At 41.3% G+C, this 26,082-nt stretch overlaps 2 long non-coding RNA genes across 3 annotated transcripts; one reads left to right on the top strand and one right to left on the bottom strand.

Annotated features, from left to right (window-relative positions):
- Positions 1-1,842: 1,842 nt before the first annotated feature.
- On the bottom strand, positions 1,843-4,517 carry LOC143100207 (uncharacterized). The gene is made up of 6 exons (XR_012981871.1): positions 3,569-4,517; positions 3,151-3,193; positions 2,945-2,990; positions 2,746-2,798; positions 2,540-2,585; positions 1,843-2,377 (listed from the first exon to the last, which is right to left on the bottom strand). It is a non-coding gene; the product is annotated as an uncharacterized LOC143100207 (long non-coding RNA).
- Positions 4,518-16,864: 12,347 nt separating this feature from the next.
- Positions 16,865-22,746, top strand: LOC143100210 (uncharacterized). Of its 2 annotated transcripts, none has more exons than XR_012981875.1 (3): positions 16,865-17,080; positions 22,207-22,305; positions 22,555-22,746. It is a non-coding gene; the product is annotated as an uncharacterized LOC143100210 (long non-coding RNA). The 2 variants fall into 2 exon arrangements; XR_012981874.1 differs by lacking the exon at positions 16,865-17,080 and adding an exon at positions 18,464-18,705.
- The last annotated feature ends 3,336 nt before the right edge of the window (positions 22,747-26,082 follow it).

Genomic DNA, 26,082 nt, shown 5'->3' on the forward strand with positions numbered 1-26,082 from the left:
AAAGTAATAGAGGGAGGACAGAGCAACTGCCCAGAATATGGACTTCTTGAGATAAAATGCCCTACTAAAGACAGCTTTAAAACCTTAACTTATCTTGCGAAGCTGGAAGATGGAAGGTACAAACTAAAAGAGTCCCACTGCTACTATTACCAGGTGATGGGCCAGCTTGGCATTAGTGGTTTGAAGTGGTGTGACTTCTTTGTACTGTGTGTACAAAACTACCACCTGGAGCGGATATGCTTTGATGAGGCCAAATGGGAGCAAATGAAGAACAAGCTTGACTCTTTCTTTTTCAATTACTACCTCAACTAGAGGGGAATAAATATCACAAACAATAAATATCACTTACCTTTGTCACTAGCATTGTTCTCTTCTTCTTCATCAGTAGTGAGGGAGATGGAGGACTGACCATCACTTTTCCATCTGTGCAAAAATAACAACAAAATAACATGTTCTTAATGCCATATTTCTATGTATTTTTTAACATACTTACCGTTTAGCTGGGGGCTTTCTGCAGCCTCCAAGGTCTCTGGTTTGGCCTGGTGTTGCTATGCCGACGGGATTTGGATAATCCGGAGTTGGTCTCCCATTTACGAAATGCTGCAATGATAACACAACACGTTGGTCCTTGTTTCTAAGAGTTACAGAGATGTCCGCTCTTTAAAAACAAGAAATATATGGTTTCGCCATATTTATAATGATACATCCTAGGCTGTCTTTGCAAAAGTTAAATGGTGCAATCAATTAATTGTTTTGACAAGACCAGAATAGATAGATAGCTAACTGTTGGTCTGCTGCAGTTAGCTACAGTTACAGCTGCTACGTTAGTTCATTGGGCACCCACTAGCATAACACTGGTTTCATACGCTAGCATATAATGTTATTACATACTAACTACATTACCTTTTTAACGATGTATAATAAAATCTAGTCGAACTATATGAACTAAACAGTGAGATGACAAGTTAGCTCGTACTATCAACAACTTACCTTGGAGCAGACGTAGGTATTTTTATTTATTTTCGTTGGGTTGAGCTGACTATGCGGTCTCCCACATAGTTTAATCCACTTAAGGCATCTCTCATGTTGGGTTTTGGGTTTGGGGAAGGGGAAAAAACAGACACCACCCTCCAATCTTTCTGGATATCTCGTATCCGAGTGGCAGGTACCGTATGCGCAGCGTTTAGGCATGACCGAAAAAATGTTTGACAGACCTTCCTTGGATGGCGACCGTTGCTAACGTAGGATTGGACAGTACGCGTTCTGAGGCGAAAGGTCAATAGGTTGACCATATTGTACAACTGCAAAGCCTTATCATAGATGTTACATTCATGACATGAAAAATGGAACTTATAGAACGAAAATGACAAATTAGGCAGTCGGCTAAACGTTTTAAACTTGCGCAAAACTGATGAACCCAGCATCGGTGCGTCGCATACATTAAAACACAAATTGAAGCAACACTGACCATAAAACCTTTCCATAGGCATGCAACGTGTATGACATAAGAAGTGGAATATGAACGCATTTCATCACACCTGACAATTAAGCGGAGCTGTGGCTGTTCGCGATTTGACTGATTCTTGAGCTTCAGCGCAGTGTTGTCTGTCTTGCATGCGCGTCTTTTTAATTAGATGGTGAGCGTAAACGAAGGAAAGCCCTCTAATCGGACGGGCAAGACTGACAAGTAGACGGGTCTAGGCCCGTCCGTGGCTACGCGTAGGCCTATATGTCAAACAGATGCTTTCTCTTCGACCTCCACAAATTAAGCTACAGTTAATTCCTTAGCCGTTTGAATAAATTTGCGTTTGCGATTGACAACACGACAGACAACGTTCCCAGATAGCAAATTCATTATGGGCCAAATTTGGCCCAAAACTGGCTTGCCATTTTGGCAGAGTTTTGGATGGATGTACGGCCCATATATGGCCCAAATTAGGCAAGCCAGAATCAAAACAAAAGGAGGCCAAAACTCACCCAAAACCAATTGTGGCATTCCAAAATATGGCCATAACCCACCCAAAGAGAGTCCAAAATCCCCCAAATCCAGCCAAAAAGTAGCCAAAACTGACCCAAAGTGATGCCATAATTATGCCAAATGATTGTTTCTACATTGAAACTCCACTTGGAAATCATTACATTTATTTAATTTTGCATTTTGCAATATGTCTACATTAGTTTCTAATGAATTGCTATGTCCTAGTATCCTAGGCTCATATTGTTAAATTAGCCTATATGTCAATAGAGATTTTTACAACAAAAAAACACAAGATTAAATGCATTTCATTGTAATTTGTATTTATTAAGTCATATCAGCATACTTATTACTGTAAACGGGTTGACTGTGCAGAGCAAACAGGATTTCTTCTCACAGCATCTGAAATTGACAACATACACACACAAAGACAAAAGAAACACAATTACTAAATCTACTCTTTAAAAAGCCTTGGAAATTGTTTAGTGAAGTTTAATTCAGATGCGGTCATTGAGTGTAGGGTAAAAATGAGGCTGTATTAGGCATACAGTGATTGAAACTTACCCATTACTATTGCCTTAAGGTGCAGCTCCACTGAATGCCTTATGCACTGAAAACAGAAGAGAAAAAGGGAAATAAGTGGATGTGTTTATTGAATTAAGTCTGTCTGTGTTTCACCTGCAGAGCATTAAGGTTAACATGTTAACTAGCTATACTTAGCTATCTATATTAGGGCAAAATGAGGCTTTATTGCCATGATAAAAACTTACCCATTTATACTGCTTGCTGCAGATTTCTTCTCACAACATCTGAAATTGACAACCTACACACAAAGACAAAAGAAACACAATGACTAAATGTACTCTTTAAATAGCCTTGGAAATTGTTTAGTGAAGTTCAATTCAGATGCGGTCATTGAGTGTAGGGTAAAAATGAGGCTGTATTAGGCATACAGTGATTGAAACTTACCCATTACTATTGCCTTAAGGTGCAGCTCCACTGAATGCCTTATGCACTGAAAACAGAAGAGAAAAAGGGAAATAAGTGGATGTGTTTATTGAATTAAGTCTGTCTGTGTTTCACCTGCAGAGCATTAAGGTTAACATGTTAACTAGCTATACTTAGCTATCTATATTAGGGCAAAATGAGGCTTTATTACCATGATAAAAACTTACCCATTTATACTGCTTGCTGCAGCTCCACTGCATGTCTTATGCACTGAAAACAGAACAGAAAAAAGGAAAATAATTGGATGTGCAATATTGGATGTGTTCAGTGATTTAAGTTTGCCTGTGTTTCACAAGTTTGCCACCTGCAGAGCCTTTAGATTAACAAACTAACGTTAACTAGCTACTTAGCCAGTAGGCTACGTTAACGTTACACCAGAGCCTGTCTTAGACATTCTCTGGTTACACCTACTGTAATAAGAAGACATGTAGATAAACAACGTTAACGGTATTGTTTCCATAGCGGGCAGTTACAAAGCTGTTCACCAAAACGAAGCTACAGGCATATCTGTTATAGAGCTATGTAGAAACACGGCTATATTTGTATACAAGTTAGACATGTTTGAAGACAGGAAAATGTTCTTACCGTCTGTGCTGGAGAAAGTGAGGTACTAGGCGTCTCTTCTAGAGAAAATTCCCGGTCTTTTGATCAGTCTTCTGGCAAACCACAAAGACGCCAAAATACACCTGCATACGTCAGTGAACCGTCCCGCTCTTTGCCCATTCATCTGGTTAACCAGACATTTGCCATAACTAGTTATCTACCGCTGGCGCCTTTTTATCTATTATGGTAAACCACAATTTTGCCACAGTTCAGCCAAAAGCATTTACTTTGCTGTTTCTATGCCAAAACAAACCCAAAAATACCAAACGTATGCCAGACTACAGCCAAAATGTTTGCTATCTGGTGATAAATAGGCTATAATACTAACTGTGTTCAAAATAGATACAATCAAGTTGACTTTGCAAAGTTGTGTAGGCTACCGCGCCAGTTGAAGTCTGCATGAACAGTTATTGCACAAGCCACCGTTTTGATTTGCTTAGGGGAGATGCAGGTTGAACCCGTTTGAGGGAGAGAGGCGCGGAGAGAGAATGTGTGCTGTAGCCTACACAGCGCACATCTCTATGAAATAGTAAGCCTGTTTGAGTTGTGATTCACTCGGATCTTTCACCCGTATCTTTAAATTAACCCATGAGTCGCGAGTCTCTAGTATCATTAACTCGGATCAGTTGAGTCCTACTACAATTCAATCTAAAACGATAAACAGCGCCACACACAAACCTCTTGCAACATTAGCTAGCCTCCTAGCCCTAGCCATCGTAACTGCCAAAAATTTAACAATTTCGTAGGCAACCACAACTCCACAAATCAACTCAAGCGACTGGGTGAGCAGGCAGTCCGAGATAACTGGTTAACTTCCCGCAGAGCCGGAAACATTGCAGACTCACAGACCATGGGACTCAGAATGGAGCGGCTGAGTAGCAATCCGGGTTAGTCGGATCAGCCGGCCGGTTAGGCTACGTTGAGTACGAGTCAGTCGAATCAGCCGGCTACGTTGTCATGAGTGGATCTGTGAGAGTAGCTCCTCCTCGAGGTAAAAAGCAATTCCACAACAAAAGCCATTTCTTTCACTTCTGAAATAACATTCAATGTTCTGCATGTAGCCTAGACATAATTAGATTTGGTGTATAGATGTAGCATATTAAAATGCAATTAGGTCGTGCAGACAGTCCGAACTGCACGCTCATGGAGCTGCTTGAGTAGCCTATCTACCCGGGTCAGTCGAGTCAGCCGGGCCGGTTAGGTTGTTATGAGTGCGAGTCAGCCGAATCAGCCGGCTACGTTGTCATGAGTGGATCTTTAGAGTAACTCCTCGTCAAGGTGAAAAACAAATCCACAACAAAAGCCATGATTTCACTTCTGAAATAACATGTTCTGCACGCATAGCCTACTTTAAAATGCAATTAGGTCACGAAGACAGTCCGAAACATTGCAAGCTCTGTATGGAGAGTAGGCTAGTCGGATCAGCCAAGCGGGCCGGTTATGTTGTTATGAGTGCGAGTCAGCCGAATCAGCCGGCTACGTTGTCATGAGTGGATCTTTAGAGGAGCGAGTAACTCCTCGTCAAGGTTAAAAGAAAATCCACAACAAAAGCCATGCTTTCACTTCTGAAATAACATATATTCTGCACGCATAGCCTACTTTAAAATGCAATTAGGTCGCGAAGACAGTCCGAAACATTGCAAGCTCTGTATGGAGAGTAGGCTAGTCGGATCAGCCAAGCGGGCCGGTTACGTTGTTGTTATGAGTGCGAGTCAGCCGAATCAGCCGGCTACGTTGTCATGAGTGGATCTTTAGAGGAGAGTAACTCCTCGTCAAGGTTAAAAGAAAATCCACAACAAAAGCTATGCTTTCACTTCTGAAATAACATGAGTGGATCTGTAGACGAGCAAGTAGCCTAGTTTCTACTCGTGTCAAGGTGATAATAATAATAGGCCTAATGAGAATAGTAGTAGTAGTAGTAGTAGTGGTGTAGTAATAATAATAATAATAACAATAATAATAATTTATTCACTGCAGGGCATTTCTACGTTCCTGTTTCTATGTCTACATTGAAAGTCAATTGCAAAGGCTAGGTTAAGACAATAAATAAACAGTCTGGCTCAAACTGCTTACTTTCCCGTGAGTGGGTGGAGGTTTTGATGCTATTATATTAGGCTATTTTATATTATATTATATTATATTATATTATATTATATTATATTAGGCTACTGTGGTGATTTTATCTAGACATAATAATAGTACTTATGTGTGTGTGTGCTGGTTTATTAGAAACATTCCATTTACTATAAAGGTGTTGTTTGTGCAACTGTTATGCAACATTTACTGGAAGTCATGAGACTGAACTGTCAAAGGCTAAGAGTGAAAGTAAAAACAGGGCCTGGGAGAGAAAGGTGCTTACCAGAAGGGCATAAATAGAAGGGGCTAGCAGAAGAGGAGATGCAGGGACCTTCCAGAGAGGGGAAGTGAAACCAAAGTTGAAGTGACACATAGAACCAAATCAAAACATACCCTGCCTGGCAACAGATTACACATAGAACTTGATCACATGTATTCTGCCTAGCAACACACATTTTTTAATGTTTGTATGAGAAGGAGTTTCCACCAATATCTCAGGTCCCAAAACGTTCTGATTGGCTAAAAGGGGCCTGGTGACGTTCCTGGTGATAGGAACGCCTCTCAGGCCCCTGAGAGCATAAAAGAGAGAGCTCAGGCACATTCAGATCAGATCTCATCGGGGTAGCAGCTGCAACTCATCACTCTATTGCCTGACGGTTCAGTCCTGACGCTGTTTGGATTGTATTCTCACTGCAATACGGTGAATAAAGGATCAACAGTCTTCAGCATTTCTCGTCTTGGTGTTCTCCTTCGGGTCTTTGACATCAGAGTGCTAGTTGGATTGGAGGTTTCGGGAAGTGGATAATTTCCACGACACTACCTAACATGATATAGAACATGATTGGCTCTATATATATATAGCTATGATTAATAGGCTAATAATATTAGTTGCCTAGTAATACCTATTAGAATAGATTCCTAGTAGCCTACTATTAGTATAGTAGTGGTAATAAACATTGTAGCAGAGTAGCATTAGACCTAGGCAAATTTTCTATTGTTAAGAAAACAACAACAAATAATTAATTATTATAATATAGGCTACCCTCTCTGTCAATAAGATCAAAGTTTCTGAACATGAGCACCAAAAAGATGAACAATGTGTGGATGCACTTTGACCAGGAGAGCAAAACTCTTAGGCTAAATGGCTAAGTACTGCAAAAACCTGGTTTCAAATCATGGAGGATCCACATCCAACATGAGAAGGCACTTAACGAAATGAAGCACCCCACTGCACTGCTTGAACGTAGGACTGAATTTCTTTGCGATTTAGCAATACTGACTCAAGTGACTCAAGTGACTCGTTCAACCCGGATCAGTTTAGTGAGTGACTCAGAATAACCCGGATCCTTAAAAGGAATCGAGTTTGACAGGCCTATGAAATAGTAGCCTAGGCTATCAAGGCTAATCCATATTTTAAATAAGCAATCATGGAGACAATAAGTTAATAGGCTATACAGATATTGTGAGTAGGCCTAATGCAGGAATGGACGTTACAGTTATTCAGTAACTGTAACGAATTAATGAAATTTAAATTTACCTTTAGACTAGGCCTACTTCGTTTCCCAATAAAGTAACGACATTACATTAACGACGCTATATCCCAAACATAGGCCTATTGAACAAGTATAGCCTAAGTTTAGTTTTGGTGGATGATGGACAGTCAGTGACCTGGCCTAATTTACCCTCGGAAATAATTCGACATTGTCTTTAAAAAATATATTTAACTGGTCTAGACATGGTGTGGTCTATTGGGTTTCTCGTAATTTCAACATACAGCTTTAAATAACAAATATTGATAACATTTTTGGATCAGCGCCATAGGATTCCCACGGTAGCCAGCGTCTGTGACGACACCTGAGCTTATTAAAATGGCGCCCATAGAGTCATAGAACGTACTTCAACATATCCAACGTATTTTCCAGCCAGTAATCCATCTTGCGCGTAGCGCTCTAGAATCTTTGGTTTGTAGGTTTAAGTGTTGTTCTTCTATGTGGTCCACCTACTGGAGGGGAGTGTTTACAGCAGTTCCGTTTCACACATGCGCAGTCTACGCGTCACTTTGACGCGCGGTCTTAAAATTCGGTCGACTCAAAGACGCGACGCATGCTGTAAAAATGACGCAATTCTCGTCACGCGCTCACCAGTGCCGCGTGCGCGGGACGCAGACGCGGGAGCGTACCATAGCCCCAAAAAGGTTGAGAACCTCTGCTCTACGCATTAACTGAATCCCTGTTCCAAACAGTGCTTTATTTTTTTAAATAAGCCTACGGAGGAAAACAAACAATTCAACATTTTAAACATGTGAAGACCGTGACCGTAGAGGACAATCTCTCGCTGCTGTCAGTGCAGCATCACTGCTGAGAACCGTGCGTCTTTTAACGTTACGGTCAGGGCATGAAATTGGCACCCGCCCACACGCCAAATGCGGGTAACTTTTGGGATTGGCGGGTGAAACTGTCAATGTACCTGCCACGTTGGCGGGTAGCCAATAAGACAACACAACACTGAGCAAGGAGATGCACTGTCCAGATTGCCGTTTGTAGGCTCGGAGAAAGCGAGATCAAACCCATTTGCAGGGGTGGGTAGTAGCCTAACGCGTTACATTTTTTTTTCGAGGAACGGCAAACATCTTTCCTTTTTCAAAACGGTAGCCTACTTCTACTCTTACTCAAGTACATTTTTGAGCCAATAATCTACTCTTTTACTCCGCTACATTTCAATTGCCTTACATTACGAGTACAAGTTTATTATTGGAGAAAGTATCTCGAAGAGGGAAAAGCGCACCTCTCCCAGGAGAAAAGAAACAGGGCTTCAGAATGCGTTAGCCCACGATTATAAAAGTAATGCCTGGCCTAGCTAACAGCTCAGTTAACACAATGACGTACAGTTGCTGCATCTTCTGGCGAGGCTGCCAGAGTAGCAACGAGACTAGAGGTAGGCTATGACATGACACGGAAACTTTCACGTATATTAATTTCTGGCCAGCATCGTTAACAATCACATTGGACAAGGAAAGTAGGCCTACAACTTAATTTACAAGCAAATCAAATGCACTGGAAATCGAGCATACAAGTTAGAAAAAGCCTAGCATTCATTTATGTTGCAGGACATGACATGATCCGGTCGGCTGAGAAAACAGATAGCCTGCTCTGTCGCTCTGCCCGAGTGGATATGCCTAGGCTATTATAGCCTAAATATAGGTCTACCCATAATATAGCCATTGTTTTTAGGTTACATTGTCTGTATGGTGGAGTTATAACCAGACTTCTAGCAATGCAAAGCAGAAGAATCAGCTGCAATGTATTGGAAGACTGCTTTTCAATCCATAGCCACGTAATGCTTATTCTGGCTATGACAAAGTATATTAAATAAAATGTATTTGAATTGGGCTTTTAAAATATGTTTGACTATATGATTAGCCTACAGAGGAGGAGAAAAGCAAATAGGCATAAAGGATACTTTTGTATCCCTTTAAAGGTCCATCAAAAATATAAAAATGTAGGCCTACAAAAAAGTAACTTGTTAGACCTACTTGAGTAATTTATTAACAAAGTACTTTTTTACTTTTACTTGAGTACTGTAATGTGTATTCTGTACAAGTTCAAGAACCATTCTTATGCATTTTCTGAGTCGTTCACCTTTATTTTGGGCACAAAATAATTTTGGCTGGTAAAAAACCACTGTGGCAGGTGGATTTCAAAATTCACCTGCCACAGTGGCTGGTGGCCAAAAAAGTTAACTTCAGGCCCTGGTTACGGTTAAACGCCTGGAAATATTAAGCTGCTGCTGTTGTTTTCTTTTCATGACTGAATGATTTAGGCTATTATCCTATAATTGAATGGAACGTTGTGTTTTTAAGCGACAGAATTGACCCATGCAAAGCCACGCCATACAGGCCAAGGCATGACAACTACGTTTTCATAGTTTATAGTCTATGGTTTCCATGTACCCCATATTCCTGTTTTATTCGGAATAATGCCAATATTCAGATTGCACATGAGTCAAATATAGGCTAGTTGTCACACAAGTTTTTTTTATTGTTGTAGGCTAATATTGAATGATTTCATAAATAAAGCCGTGAAAAAATTGTACGCACAGTGCGTACAGGATTACGCCTGCCGGCCACTGCCTCATACATTAAGAAAATGAACATGAAACCAAATTACCATTCAGGGCATGAAAAACGGAAGAAACGGCACGAGAATGACAGCGGGAACAGCAGTCGGGTAAACTTGCTTCGTTCCATGGTTTGATGTCAACATGCGTCTCTCCAGTGCCTGTTGCTGGTCTAGCATAGGCCTACCTAACAGGGAAGTGAATCCCCTGATCTGTCTGCGGCTTGCTTGCCAGCCTTTCCCAGACACAGACAAAGTTGTGAAATATAATCGCATATTCCGTTTGTTTGAATGCGGGCGACTGACATTTAAAAAAAAAAAAAAAAGACCGCATCTTTAAATGCGTTCATAACGTGCAGCTCGGGATGAAACTAGCAGTTTTTCAGCAGAAACATGCGAGGACCCGTCGAAACTAATAGTTGATTTCACTCTTCCCATACATTTTTAAAAGAACTAATTGTTTTACAATGTTTCAGTCAAGCTTTTAGCCTACAACTGAACGTATGCAAAATGGAAAGTAGGCCTAGCCTAATGTATTAACTTTGATTCGCTGTGCTGCATGGACAATAGATGCACATCGTAAATCAGGCCTATATGAAGTATTAAAATGATTGTTTAAAATAGTCTACGTTTGAAATAAATATTGAAATAATAAGAGAATCAGGGGAGCCAGTTCATAGCCTATGTCTTTGGCAAGTAGCCTACAGACACACAGGTGAAGTCAGCCAGTAGGCTACTATAGTCTGTAGCACAACCAGACCCTTACAAAAAAAACCCGCATTACTTCAAGTGTCAAACTGCAGATTTCTGAGTATGAAAACCGCATCTTTGGAGTAAATATTTGCAGTTCTTGTGCAGGGAATGCAGTATTTTAGACACAAAAAACTGCATTGTACTGCATATTACTGTACTTTACTACAGAAATGCAGTATTTTGGACATGAAAATACTATACTGCACCGTAGCCTACTGTGGTATAACTGGACTGTACTTGAAAAAACTGCAGTTATTTTTTGCAAGGGAATATGTACAGCAAGCATTAAAAGCAAACAGCCCAGACACTGAAACTGGGCATTTATTGATGTGTGAAGGTGATTCACACACAATTATGTTTCTTTCTCCTAGTCCTTTATAGAAAAACACTATATTTGGTAACTTCCATAGACATCCAAAATGGGGTGGGATGATTGTATTGGGAGCACTGAGGTGTCAGACGATACTGTAAAAAATGGTTACATTTTCGCGCTCAGAGTTCAGGTAGGAGGGCCCCTTAGCAGGATTTTCACACAGATAACTTTGTGGTTAGTGTGCTAGTTTCCCAACTAGTGTGCTACTATGGAGGAGAAAAAGGAGTCTCTCCAGTGCCTGTTGCTGGTCTAGCATAGGCCTACCTAACAGGGAAGTGAATCCCCTGATCTGTCAGCGGCTTGCTTGCCAGCCTTTCCCAGACACAGTACCTCGCAAAGTTGTGAAATATAATCGCATATTCCGTTTGTTTGAATGCGGGCGACTGACATTTTCGCGCTCAGAGTTCAGGTAGGAGGGCCCCTTAGCAGGATTTTGCTTAGGGCCCCATGGAGGTCTGAACCGGCACTGCTTACAAACGTAGGCGGCATTTCACTGTCAATGTGTGTCGTAGTTCTACATCTACTGAAGATCTTAATAAGCGCTTTAAGACATACGTGTAAGACCGGAGGTTCTGCCGATGTTAAACGGTGTGGCCGTATATCTGAACGACATAACCGGTCATATGGAAGTCCGAATTCACCCGGTGTTTATACTACTCCCGACCTAGTATTTCCTCCGGACATTATGTAAATGTGCTATGTCTGAACGAGGCGTAGAACATGCGGTCAAAATTCACACCTAGTGAGAGGGCGTGTTGGTGACGTTTCTTTCGTGCGTCCATGTGGTTAAATCTGACTTAAATGCCAGTGTTATGATGGAGTGGCATAGTGCTGTCCAGAAAATCTCTGACCTGGAAAGATGCAGACATCACGGAGCTACTGTTAGGGTTGCCACATTTGATTTGTGAAAATCCGGGACATTCATTGCCCCCCCCCCAAAAAAAAAGTTATGATTTTGATTAATGTTAAATGCCTATAATTCATAGTTATAGGCCTACTGGGCCTATTACTGGTTTTAAATAATAACTTATTTACAAATGCCGCAAATGTTATACTGTTTAACTATAAATGGTGCATTCATTGTCACTTTAAGGTTGCTGAGTCTAAACGGTTCTTATAATGCCCTTTCGCCTGCTCTTTTAAATAAGGCTAATCCATAAAACATTAACAATAGGCTACTATGCATAATATTAAGTTGTTACCCACTCCGAAATGTTCACCCTATCGGCGTTGTATAGCCTACTGTGTATCTCTTTTTCTTCACTGCTGGCCCTGACTTTGATTGTAGGCCTATAGCCTATTCTCCTCCGTCTCACCCCCAATTTTATCAAACCAAATCGAACCGTAATTTCTTACTAGGCTACCCTCTCCAATCTGTTGTCTACCCGCACGCACTCACTCTCTTGGACATGCTGCGCGGGGCCGGTAGTTGCAGGTGATGCTGATGGTTAAGGTATAGCCTACTTTAGTTTAGCAGTTCTGCATTAGCCTACAACCAATCAAATAAGCGCATCCCTGCCTCCGACAGCTGGATACAATCGAGATAACTTAAGAAAAATAGTAGGATTGCAGGAGCGGAACGTAGGTTTTATTGAAAGTGAAACTAGGGAATACTTAAAAAAAATAGAAGTGCATTTGCACCAAAAAACGGGACATTTGGTGTCCCGGGAAAGATTATCAATTTTCCGGGACAGACATTAAAAAAGAGAACAATCCTGGGAAAACCAGAACGTGTGGTAACCCTAGCTACTGTCCATGAGGGCATACAACATTTTGATAGAACACATGAAGGGAATGGCACGTTGTAGCCTAGAACTGCATGGCAAGGCCAAACGAATTCAAAAGACTGAATCATCATAAGCAGAAGGCACTGTAAAGGCAGTGTTGGGGTCAGATGACGTCTGTGTTGTGCACCTGTGGTTACTCACGGTAATTGGGTCACATGGTGTTAGTAGCGGCAAAATCATAATATCACCTGCTCACTTGCTAAGTGTTTTGTGAATGAACAGAGAGGGGGTGATGGAGGAAGCCTTACTTTTTGCTGACCGCATTTGATATTTTAACCTGTTGAATGGAATTATTGCTGTTGTGGACTACATGAAACTTGTGGATTTTACTTCTGGATTTATTGACGTTTATGAATTGATAGACATTGAACTGTGTTGGATATTTTCAAGATGCCGATTTTACTACAATAAAGGAACTTAACTTTCTTGGAAGCTATACTGGAAATTATTGGACAGCGCGTCGGGCAAGTTAGTCTCCCCTACTCAGCCTCTCGGCGACCAAAGCTTTGAGTCGCCCACATTTGTCAGCAAAAAACTCGGCAACGGAGCCTTCTACAAACGCTGAGAAACTACGAGGCCACTCACGATTAGGCTACTACCTCTCATCTACAAAAGCGGCCAGTCTGACAGAATCGCGGCAGGCCTACGGAAGGCGGTGGTATGTAGCCTAATCTGTGTTTTATACTAGGCTACTGCTTACGGCTTGGAACGCAGTTTGAATCGGTTACTGCAACGAGAAGACGTCTGTTTGAATAGGCCTGGCGGCTACTACTGCTGCTTGGTGTCGTGTATGCCGCTTTCCTTAAGAACACTGAATATCTGACGTGTGTGTTTTTTGCTTCCATGTGTTGATCAAACAACCCTCTGCTCAAAGATTGCTGTGACTATTGACATTGTTGTTTTCTGTTGAAATTTGTATTGAAGCTCATTGTCTCGCGAGTAGCTTATAAAATGACTGGATCAACAGCTGGTTCAATTGTTGACAAAAATGAAAATGATAAAAATAAAAGGCCAAGCACTCTCACAGAAAAGGCTCTTGCAAACAAAATTGGAGCAATTCAGAAAGAACGTAAAAGGGAAGTAGACAAAATTAAGAGTATAATACCCTTGCTTAAAGAGCTTATGAAGGATGATAAAAATGCTTCACAGGTCAAACTACAGCTCAACAAATTAATGGAATTGTCTAAAAAAGTCTAGTTCATTACATGAATCTTTGATTCCTTTAATTCCCTCTGATGAACGTGACAAACAAAATACATGGTTCTCCAGTATCGCTAAATACAACCAGGATTTCACAGAGGATGTTGAAATATGGCTTTCAGAACTAGATAAACATCCAAGCAGGCCATTAGAACCAACCCAGGATGTAGAGCTACCCCAGAAAGTTCCACCAGAGGCAGAAAGTGGTTCAAAATGGAATAGAAAAGGAACCTCAATCTGTTCTCAATCCACAATATGATATCCAGGATGAAATATTGCCATGTGACAGCATATCAAATCTTGGTAGTGGTTTAAAATCAAACATATCTACAACCTCATCTGCACTGCTCAAAGCAGAGGCTGAAGTGGCCGCCTTGTGTGTCCGTCAATGCATGCTCAAAGAAACGCACGCTCTTGAGGAACAGGAAGAGCAACTGAGGAGAAGGAAGGAGCAGCTTCAACTCGAAGAGGATATAGCTGCATCTGTTGCAAAGGTGAATGTACTGAGAACTGGATCCATTGTCCAAAGTGCCGCTTCACAGAGATCAAACGGAATGGAATCATATTTTCAAACCAAAAGAAAAACCTTTGACACCCTTGATGCTGATATCTTTGTGTCACATGAACATAATGGAAAGAAAAAAGCACCTAATTTAAGTACAAAGCAACAAACAATGACAAGTAATCTCCACAAGGGGCCTTCAGATCCGTCATGGAATGTAATCCAAAATGCTATATCTCCAGAAATTCAACCAAGACCTTCTCAAACACTTAACGGGAACCAGTATATATTGTCTGTAATGGAGAAACAAAATGAAATAACTAGTATGTTGGTGCGTCAACAAAGTCTTTCACAACTCCCAAAAAGAGAAATTCAAACATTTGACGGTGACCCTCTGCACTTCCATACTTTTATGCGATTACTTGAAAAGGTCATAGAGGCAAAGGCTGACAATGCTGACGACTGCCTGCATTACCTAGCACAGTACACCAGGGGGCAACCTAATGAACTTGTTAGAAGCTGTCAACATATGGCCGATGGTACTGGATACATGAAGGCAAAGACTTTGTTATATGGACATTTTGGAAACGAGCATGTCATTGCATCTGCATACTTGGATATAATACATTCATGGAGATTAATTCGATCAGAGGATGTGAAGTCTCTTCAGGCATATAGTCTCTTTTTGCATCGGTGTTGCAATGCAATGGATGAGGTTCAAGGTCTTAATGAATTAAATACTCCCTCCAATATGCTTGCTGTGATTAAACGATTGCCTTATGAGTTAAAAGATAAGTGGCGAACAGTGGCATGGGATATTCAGGAGAAGCATCACCGCAGAGCTGCATTTGTTGACATTGTTGTCTTCCTTGAGCGTCAAGTAAAAATTGCCACAGATCCGGTCTTTGGGAATTTATGTGAAGCTCCACCTACTCAACCAACTGCTAAAGATGGTGTCAGAAGAAGGCACTCACCTCGGCCAAAGGCTAGAGGAAGTAGCTTTGCCACGACTGTCACCTCAGTGGAGAAAGAGCGTCAAACAGAGGAAAATGTTAGAAATGGATACTTACCTGAAGGGAAATGCCTAGGAATAGTATCTGTTTCGGCTGTTTGTGTCCTGGGCACATCAGTAAAGAATGTAGGAAACACCTCTCATGTAAAATCTGTAACTTAAGACACCCAAGTATACTCCACATCCACCGAGAGAGGAATGATGATTATCTTAATCACGATGCAGATCGTTCTCTTGTTGCAGTCCAGACAAGTGGTCTTACTGGGGCCGGTGAGCAAGACTGCAAGCTTGCCATCGTCCCAGTAAAGGTAAAGTCAAAGAAAAGCCAAAAAATAATCGAAACATACGCCTTTCTAGACCAAGGGAGTTCAGCATCCTTTTGCACAGTGGGTCTCATGGATAGGTTGAATCTTTCTGGGAGAAAAACGAGGATTCTCTTGCGTATGATGGGACAAGAAAAGATTGTGGACAGCTGTATTGTTTCAGACTTGGAGGTGTCTGGATTGGATGGCAACTTGTTTTGGGAAATGCCAAATCTTTTCACACAGTGTAGAATGCCCGTTAACAGAGGTAACATCTCAAGACAGCAGGATCTGAGCGACTGGCCACACTTGAAGCAGGTTCATCTGCCTGATATAGAAGCAAAGGTAGAGCTTTTGATAGGTATGAACATGCCCCAAGCCTTGGAACCTTTGGAGGTCATTCAGAGTGTTAATAAAGGTCCATATGCCATCAAGACTGTGCTTGGTTGGACGGTGAGTGGGCCATTAGACAGAGATTTGACAATGTCTAATAATAGTAAGACAGCAGAGCAATGTGCAATTAACTGGAAGAGGAGGATCACCAGGGACAAAGGTTTCCAAAGATTACGCTGGTTTTATGAATAACCTTATATCCAGAGGATCTGCACAAAGAGCACATCATTCGACATGACCTCAGGACTCACGAGACATTACTGACTCATTGATATTTGGCTATGTGCTGGTAACCTCTGGCCAATGACTGACATTACTGACTCATTGATATTTGGCTATGTGCTGGTAACCTCTGGCCAATGACTGAAATAAAAAACATTTAAAAAGCAAACAAAAGGAACCAACAAAAAGAAGAACCACCCTTGAATGTTTTTGTAGAATTTGTGATGTATTGTAATTATTACTGTGTAATAACTGTAATAATTAGGGGCCGGAATGTTGGGGTCAGATGACGTCTGTGTTGTGCACCTGTGGTTACTCACGGTAATTGGGTCACATGGTGTTAGTAGCGGCAAAATCATAATATCACCTGCTCACTTGCTAAGTGTTTTGTGAATGAACAGAGAGGGGGTGATGGAGGAAGCCTTACTTTTTGCTGACCGCATTTGATATTTTAACCTGTTGAATGGAATTATTGCTGTTGTGGACCATGAAACTTGTGGATTTTACACTCTAAAAACTGCTGGGTTGTTTCAGTGACCCAAATGCTGGGTCAAGGCATCTGGATGATGTTTTGGGTATATTTAACCCAGCGTTGGGTTAGAAATAATAACCCAATGCATTGGGTTACACGAAATCGAGGCTCGACCGTTAGGTCTCCATAAAAATCTCCAAAGAAATCTCTGATTCCACCATCTTTTGAATGACTGACACCGAGGGACAGACATGTCAACATTTTTTCCCTCTCCTTCCCTGTTTCAAGTAAGTAAATTCTGTATGTCTATCATATCCATGTCAACATAATTAACATAGGCTTATAATTAACATAGTCTAATCATATTGTGATGTTACTAACGTTGTTGTTAATGTTATTGTTGAAGGTCATCATTTGTAATGTTAACTTAGCTGTTAGCATGGGAATGACACTTGGCATTCACTAATATTAGCTGCTAATGATATTGACACGTTATAACCAATTCACATTTTCTTAAAGAACCCAAAAAGATGTGAATGTAAAATGATGTCAATTGCTGAATAGTCATAGGTTAACTTTAGGTATAAAGTTAGGCTAAGTTAATTAACGTTGCTCAACTGTTTGCCTAGCAAAAGCTAGTTAGACATAGTTAAACCTCATCCAACGTTACTGTAACATTAGGTAGCTGCAGAGAATGTCTAATAAGGGGAGAACTGCCACTCTCGGAAAACTTCCGGTTTCTAAACTGTTCTGAACTGGTTGCAGTTCCTTCTGTGGTTCCACATGAGGGCGCTCGTCCACGAGTGCAGAATGCATGGAGGTCTATGGAGCTGTACCCCTCAAAATCCACTTTTCTCGGGATATAATTTTTTTCCAAGTAATTTGAATATTGTTTTCGAAAGGGGAGGCAAAGAAAATACACTTGGTTGAGTATTATATTTTTTTAACGTCACTTAATTGTTCTAAAAAGCCTTTCAAACGTGTCAATGACGTCATTCATTAGCACAATGCTAGCGTGTTATGGGCAACAACGACCCAACCTGTAAGAAATCAAAAGGACATAAGTACTCGTTCATTCAACTTTTGACCTATAACCCATGTTGAAGTTATACAAACTACAATCAAATCTGAGATTTGTCAACGACAATCAGGTGAAAGAGGCAAATTTAGCCGTCTAGCTCCATTGACTGCCATTCATTCTGCACTCATGGCGATCGCCCCCAGTGGAACTCTGGTGGAACTGCAACCAAAATTCGGTACAATGGGACTTAATACGGAGTGGCAAGGCTCTCCGTAGACGGGCTCTGGTAGCTGCTAACATTAATGAAAATAATTTATTAGCGGAAATCGAATCAAATCAAATCTTGAAGAAGCACTGAAAGGTAACGTTAGTGAACACTATTCTCTGCATGAGTGTCTTTCTGGATAGATTAGCTAAAGTTAGCTTCATTTCCCATGTTTAATAGTTCATTATAATGGTGCGCCGCAAACATAGAAACTAACGTAAATAACTGACCGCAAGTAACGTTAGCCTTGTTATAGGATTGAGGCAGAGATAATTTGGGCTCAAATTAACGTGGCCAGTTTTGCCAATATGGTTTGCCGTTATATTTATAAGATATGCTACCAACATGAGTTTGCTCAGCGACAAAATTTGTTAACAGGCATAAGTTAACGTTAATGCGTGCTCAGGCCAACTAGGAAATTAAGTGTATCGATAGGAAATATGGATGGAGGTGAGGTAACATTAGGTTCACTTGATGCTGAGGAAGAACTTCCCCATGTGTGTCGTGGTAATTTTTTTCAGGCATGTCTGTAACGTAAACGTGGTGCAAAGGAATGAAACCTATGGTGCGATAAGGATAAAACGTGACTAATGTTGCGCTGTTTAATGGACAGGGAAGCACTGCAGGTATTGTGCATATTTAATCAGTTCCCTTACCGCATAAATGTACAGCATAGTGTACTAATCTAATCCTTCTAATCCTTATCTATAACAATCACTAGTGTTGATAGAAAGGGACTGTGGATATCCATTTTCTGGTCTCTATTCTAGCATGTCTGGTTTATTAGTACCTCTTTTCAATCCATTATTATTTGATATTTTTTTGTCATGTTATGTTGGTTTCTTTCTGCTCCTCTCGTGTCTACTGAGGCTGCAATGACCACATTCCTATTAAACCCAGGAAAAAATGAACAGTAAAATTTGACAGTATAACAATGAAATTTACAGTTCAACTTAAATTTGTTATAGTTCTACCATTGCCTTTACAGTTCGACCATGAATATATCATAACTTGACTATGAACTCTCCCATTACTATGAACTTCATGGACGGACGTCTGATGCGGACCTTAAAGTTTACAGTTAATAAGTAATGATGATGATTGACTGCAATTTGTTTATAGTCAGACTGAGGTTTTCATAATTATGAGGTTTACTATAAAGTTTACAGTTCAACTAAACATTTTCAACTTCAAAAGTAAATCACATTTCTGGGATAATACCAGACTGTATGAAATAAAACATGAATTCCCTCTGTTTATATCCTTCACATTCCTGTGCTACCTCTAGGCTACTTTTAAGCCTATGCCATGTTTGATGTGGTCATCAAATAGGCTATGTTTACTTACTCACATGTTAGGCTACTTGTATCGACTAAAGTTTAACAACATGACAGAAAAACAAACTTTTGATTAAAGAACACAGTGTCATCCATTATCACTTATCATGAACACATTAAAAGCGGTCATGGTAGAACTGTTAATAAATACTTCATGGTTCAACTGTAAAAGATCCATAAGTTGACAGTGTTACTATGAACTATCATAGTGAATTTTACAGTAAAACCATCAAATTACCACAAATAAATGAATGAGAATAGCAGCACTCTTTTTATGGAAGCCTTAGCTATGTATGACATCATGTGTGCAGGAAGACCATCTTACTCAATTTAGCTCTAATATTCTCAGGGTCCTTGACTCTATTTAGTATAATAGCACCTGCCAAGGTTAGAAAGACTTCAGTAAACCTAAAACACCATGGAGGAATATCACAACAGTAGAAAATCAGAAGAGAGAATGTAGTAAAGCTGAACGTAAATGAAATACTAAGCTTCAGATTAACTCATCTTCAAAAAGAGACTCCACATATATAACTCTGAGTTATGTATAGGGCCAGGCATTCTTCATTAATTGTAACATTATTAACACATTAATAACTCCCGTGCTCTTTTTGCCATTGTTGATAAGTTAACAAATTCCCCAACAGAGCTACCTCAAGATTTCAAGTCAACAAAAATGTTTAATGACTTTTGGTTCTTTTTTTTCATCACAAAATTGAAAATATTAGAGTTCACCACAAGCCTAGACAAAATGTAGCCTCCTTATCTGAATTTACTGCTATGATGGCCAAACCCTTGAAAAAACTGTGCTGCAACTTCGTTCATCTACAGTACCTGCTGTCTTGACGCTCTGCCTACAAACTTCTTTAAAAGTGTTTTCAGGTGTTTGGCATTTGAGCTTATGCAAATTGGGAACCATTCTCAGCTCAGGCATTTTCCCAGCAGCACTCAAGACTGCAGTTATAAAACCTTTCCTGTTGTGTTTGCGGTCAAATGTGACCGATTGACAATTATTTTCTCTCATAAATATTGTTACCTTATTCTGACTACCATAAGGTGCCATGACTTAATACAGGGCATCTGAACACACAAAAGAATTTTTGATCATTTTCATGACAATTTGAGTGTTTTATTTAACACCCATGTGTATTCCCGGTCTCAAATATGACCGGCCATTAGAAATGAATAGGTGAGAAAATGGTCAGTGTATAAAATTGAATCCAGACACATACTTATTGATTAGATGGACTGTATGTGTGCTTCTGTACATTAAAACACCCTCACTCCCCCTCTTTGCTTCTATGCCAGCCCCCACTGGAACCTTTCCCTAATAGAATCTTCCCCTTTCTGACTTGCATTAGCTCAGGTCAATGAGGCCTACAGGCCATAAATAGCAAATGGAAGTTCAATAGGTTATATCTATAGAACACACATTCATACAAAGGTCTATCACAATATTAGATGATAATATATGTGCTACTATGGATTTATAACAACTTTGGGTGCTGAGATATCATGCAAAACATGAGTACCTTGTCTCACCCCCCACAGCACAGACAATCTCTACTCTTTAAAAACAGCCCCTACAAGATTCTTAGCAATTCTGACCTTTTGATGATCGAAACTATCTCAGGAACAGAGATATGCCCCAAACAGCCCCTACAAGATTCTTGGCAATTCTGACCTTTTGACGATCGAAACTATCTCAGCAACAGAGACATGAAACTGCCCCAACTGGTCCTTGACAATTCAAGAACTTCAGTGCATTCTCCTCCAAGCACTTTGGGATGCCCCCAAATATGTTGCTGGATGTATTGTAAGCCACCATTCTAAGCTGTTACACATGCCAAAGCTGTTTTGTCATTCAAAATAGGGTATTGGTCTTCACAACTGAACGTAAATGCCCCCCCCCCCCCCCCCCCCCCCCCTTAACAAATACAGCTATCCCTCATGTTATGTCGGTGTCTTTCTGCTCCTCTCGTGTCTACTGAGGCTGCAATGATCACATTCCAACTAGGGCTGGGATAAACGATTATTTTTTAAACAATTAATCTAGCGATTATTTTTTCGATGCATCGATTAATCTAACGATTCATTTTTTCAGTCCGATTCGATTTCGATTTGATTATCGATTATCTCCCCATTAATTGACTAATAGCAACTTATACATGTTGATTTACATATCTGAATGAAAAAAACATGAATTCCTTAACATTGGAATATATGTTTATTGCTCTTAAGATTCCAAAATAAAAGACTATACAAGTGCAAAGTAATGCATTCTTAGTCAGATGTAGCATTCAGTTCAGTTCAGTAGGTCTAATTGAGTGCCTGTCTCTTTAAGACGACGTTCGTGAGGGAATCCCTGCAATTAACATTAACACCGTTAAAACGTTGTTGATGTGTGTATGCAATTCATAACGTAGTTAGTTCAAATAACGGTTCGTAGCCTACTTCTCATTGGGACAAGCACTTTTGAGTCTTGGAAAACACTTTTTCATTTACATTGGGATTTTGCAAACATTCAGAGTCAATAAAATGAGCCCTACATGAGTAACGAAATTGACAAGCAGATGTAAGTAAGCATGCTAAACTTGACATACGAACAGTATTCTAACGTTAGCTTTGAGATACTGCTTGATTGCATAACTTAACTTAGTTTGGTCTCCTCAATGTAGGCTACTATGTTGTGATGAGACCTTAGCAGAGTTAACTTTAATGCAGACTAGTTAGCAGGTATGTTAATCCATTTTAGAGTATTTAAGTTTGTTTTAAATATTTATGTTGCAGAGAAATGAGGAGATGTGGCTTTGCAGCTGCTGCCCATGCTGATCCCACCAAGTGTATAAAGTTCGGAGGAGAATCAGGCCTACCACCGTTGATGAGCCTGTGAGTTAAGACAATTGTTACAAATAGAACAAGCACCAACTATTGGCACTCCTGGTAAAATTGAGTAAAAAGAGCTATCCCAAATCGTCCAGCCATATTTACTAGTATCAGTATCAGAGGCGAAAGAATGAATATGGATGGTGCTGTACAGTGTAGTTTGCACTAGGAGATTATAATGCTTTTATGTACTATGTACTTATGTACTTTTACTTAATCATTTTGTGTGTGTGTGTGTTTTTACCTCCACAGACTGGAACGAACATTGCTGAGTATCTCACACGAGCAAAGGCGGAGTACCCATTTGTAATGTACTGTTTTTCCTCTGTTTTTTGACTTGATGCTACTTCTTGGCTGTTTAAGTTAGAGGCCATATCTTGGAGAATCTAGTTTTACCATTTTATAATGACTTTACTTTTGAGAACTGAATGGGGGAAAATTTCATGTAAATTAAAATATCAATAAAAGAATGATTGAAATTTGAATCTTTTCTTTATTTCTTAAGCAGTGCAACATTGGTAATAATGATTAAAATAAAAAGCACCAATAATAATTGGTGATTGTGAATGAATAATGTTAACACATAATTTGGGTTGTAATATTTAACCCACGTATTGGTAGCTTTAACCCAGCAATATAGTCATTATTAACCAGATGCTGGGCAGAAAACATAACCCAACATGCTGGGTTAATGGAACCCAGTGCTGGGTTGGTTAAGGGCTGGGTTAAGATAACCCAATGTTGGGTAGGTCCTTATCTGACTCTGCCGTTGGGTTAAGATAACCCAATGTTGGGTCTGTCCTTATCTGACTCTGCCGCTGGGTTATTTTTGGGTTAGAAACTAACCCAGCAGTTTTTAGAGTGTACATTCCCTATGGCTATTTTGTGACAAATCTATAAACTTTGTATTTTACACATAAAAACATCAATCTTTATTTTAGCATTGTTATTGTAATTACTGAACATAGTTTTACCTTTGGAAGCATTTCAGACATTTTTAAACATTTGAAGTAAAAAAAAATCGGTAGGGACCAAATTGGTCTTGACGGTGGGCCCTACTGAAGAAAAACACAGTGCACGCTGTGTGTGTTCTGGTGGATGATAAATGGAGCGATGTGATGGGCCCAGTGTTGCCAGATTGGATTGAGTGATTTCCGCCCAATCACGTTGGAAAACCCGCCCACTTCAGCAAAAAACCGCCCAACAACGATGTCACAGAAAAAAACATTTAATCTTTGAATAAACATAATGTAATACATTGTTAGGCTTTTAAAAAAATGTAGAACAACATTTTCATCATGCATAAAAATGCACATCATATCAATACCGCAAGAACAGCTGCCAAAACACGTAGCCTAGGCCTAATAGCCTACATTGAAGAATAACCTCCACAACAACTGCCGGGTAAACATAATGTAGCCTAATAGCCTACATTGTTAGGCTTTTAAAAAAACATTGCCAGTATTCAGAAAGCATGTTGTGTAAAATGTAGAACAACATTTTCATCATGCATAAAAATTAACATCATCAATACCGCAAGAACAGGTGCCAAAACACGTAGCCTAGGCCTAATACATTGAAGAATCAAACCTCAGTAACAACTGCCGGGGAGGTCTGAAATTTGCGGACGTCCATTCATTTCTGCGCAGGCCGGAGCGCACCTCCATTAGACTGGACAGGAGTGGCAGTCCCATACGGTTCCTCCCGTCATCTTTCAAGAGAGCCACTTGGGAAAACGCTCTCTCTACGTGGGCATTGGATATTGGCAGAAACAGCAATTTAATTGCACCCAGTGCTAGTTCACACTTATTCCCCCCAGCGTCTTTGAAGGCCTCAATCTCTATCCAAAACGTGTCAATAGCCTGGTCACTTGAGAAGCCAGCTGATGCGATATTTCTCCACTGACAGTCCAAAGTATCGAAGGAGCATGTAAAAAAGTTCATAGGCAACTCTCTGACCCTTGGTCTGTTTATGGTGGACATCACTGACTTAGGGGAGAGCAGCTCCAGTTTCCGCAGCATGGCCAGCGATTCGGGTAAGCGCATTTGATATTGCACCAACAGTTCTTTAATAAAAGCGAAGCACCGCAGAGAGATAATTTCCTTTACTTCAGACGTCAATGCGCTCGCTTTGAGCTCCTCTTGAAATGTGGTGCCCAAGTCTGCGTCTTGGGCGGAGAGGTATATGCTAGTTGATTTTAGATCTAGTTCTCTGAGATGACAGTCGCTATTCACTCGAAAGACACTGGGCTTTGCGACTCTCTTTAGAGTGGACAAGTAAAGTCTCTCAAGATCCCTAAAGACACCCAGTGAGTCCCCTGTCTCCAATTGAAAGAACTTGTTCACTGTTTTTATTTCCACCAAGATTGGCCGAAGGAAGTTCATGTATAGTATTGTAACGTCGGCGCAAAAGACAGTGTTCGCGTTCTCCCGCGCAGGGGATCCTGGGATACGATTTGGGGGGTTTATGTCGTTATTCTCCTTAGTTTTAAGTGTAATGTTAGCGTCTTTAGTGTGACATGTTTCCCTTTTAGTTCTCCCTCGTGTGTGATCCCTTTTGTGTGGGGGGCTGCGACCTCCCCTGTATGTGTGTAGTGTGTGTCTGCTTGACCTGCCCCGTGTGTATTGTGTTCTGTATCTAAGTCTATCTAAGTCTGTCTGTGTCACTGCTTTCGTTCCCAGTGAATAAACCTTTTGATTGGACAACTGTGTGGTTCACTATCAAATCGTTACATTGGTGTCAGAAGCGACTTTCGGACATGGCCTCCACTCAGCAGGAAAAGCTGGGAGCGGGAGACCTCACCACTGGGTGGAGGCCCACGCCAGAGGATCCAGAGAGAGCCCTTGTAAGGGCTACTAAAAAGCTCGAGGCCTTCTGTCGTGACTGCCGCCGGAGGAGAGAAGCTGTTACCGGGACCTGCCTGCTGCCATGGGAGGAGATCTGGCCGGAAGAAGTGGTCGCGGAGAAGACGACGCTGGCCTGGGCGCTGACTCCACGGCGAGCCGCGACGCGTGAGCAGAGCCGAGGGTGTGCGGCGAGGAAGAGGTTCTTAGACGATGGACGGTTGGCGGAGCCGCTGAGGGCAGCGAACTCACGACGGTGGGGCAGCTTCGACGGAAAGACTCTCTAGTGTGTGACTGTTTCGTGTGTGCTTTAACTTTTGGGTGCGTGTGAGGGGCACCATGCAGTGCTAGGCGCTAGTTCTAGTTGGCCTGTTGGCCGGCGCCGTTAAAAGAAAAAAAAAAAAAAAAAAGTTCGTTGTGTGGAGTTCGATAGCACGACCATCTCGGGGGTCGTGCCTTCGCCGAGGCCGCGAAGGAGTGGAACGGGCCGGGAACAGAGCAGTACGGCTCTGCGAGATGGCAACACGAGGAGGGACGCCGAAGACGGTAGCTGCAGCGGGAGAGCTCAGCGCGGTCCGGTTGCTGCGGAGTCGGTGCCTGTCTGTCCTGGTCGACGACTCGACGGAGCGGAGTGGCGTTGGCGCAGCTTCATCTGGCCCCCCCGAACCCCGGTGCTTGGGACAGTGTCGACGGTTGTAAGGCCACCTAGGGCCCCGTCTGGAGAGGAGGAGTGCCGTGGTGACACGCCGCGGAAAGTGCAGCCTGAGGGCGGCTGCTGAGAGGGAGCTGGTGACGAGCGGGTCGGCCACGTGGCTGCTAGCACGCCCGAACTGGATTGCTAGCAGCGTGGCGCCCCGTTGAGTGAGCTCCTGCGGCGCGTGCACCCCACGTGAGTTGGCGGAACTTTCGCACTGAACTGAGTGGCGGGCGACGCGCG

The sequence above is a fragment of the Alosa pseudoharengus genome, unplaced genomic scaffold (assembly GCF_046254945.1).
Source record: "Alosa pseudoharengus isolate Yale_2024_CS ecotype anadromous, Long Island Sound unplaced genomic scaffold, YU_APseudo_1.1 YU_APseudo_1.1_scf_3, whole genome shotgun sequence".
Classification (NCBI taxonomy): domain Eukaryota; kingdom Metazoa; phylum Chordata; class Actinopteri; order Clupeiformes; family Clupeidae; genus Alosa; species Alosa pseudoharengus.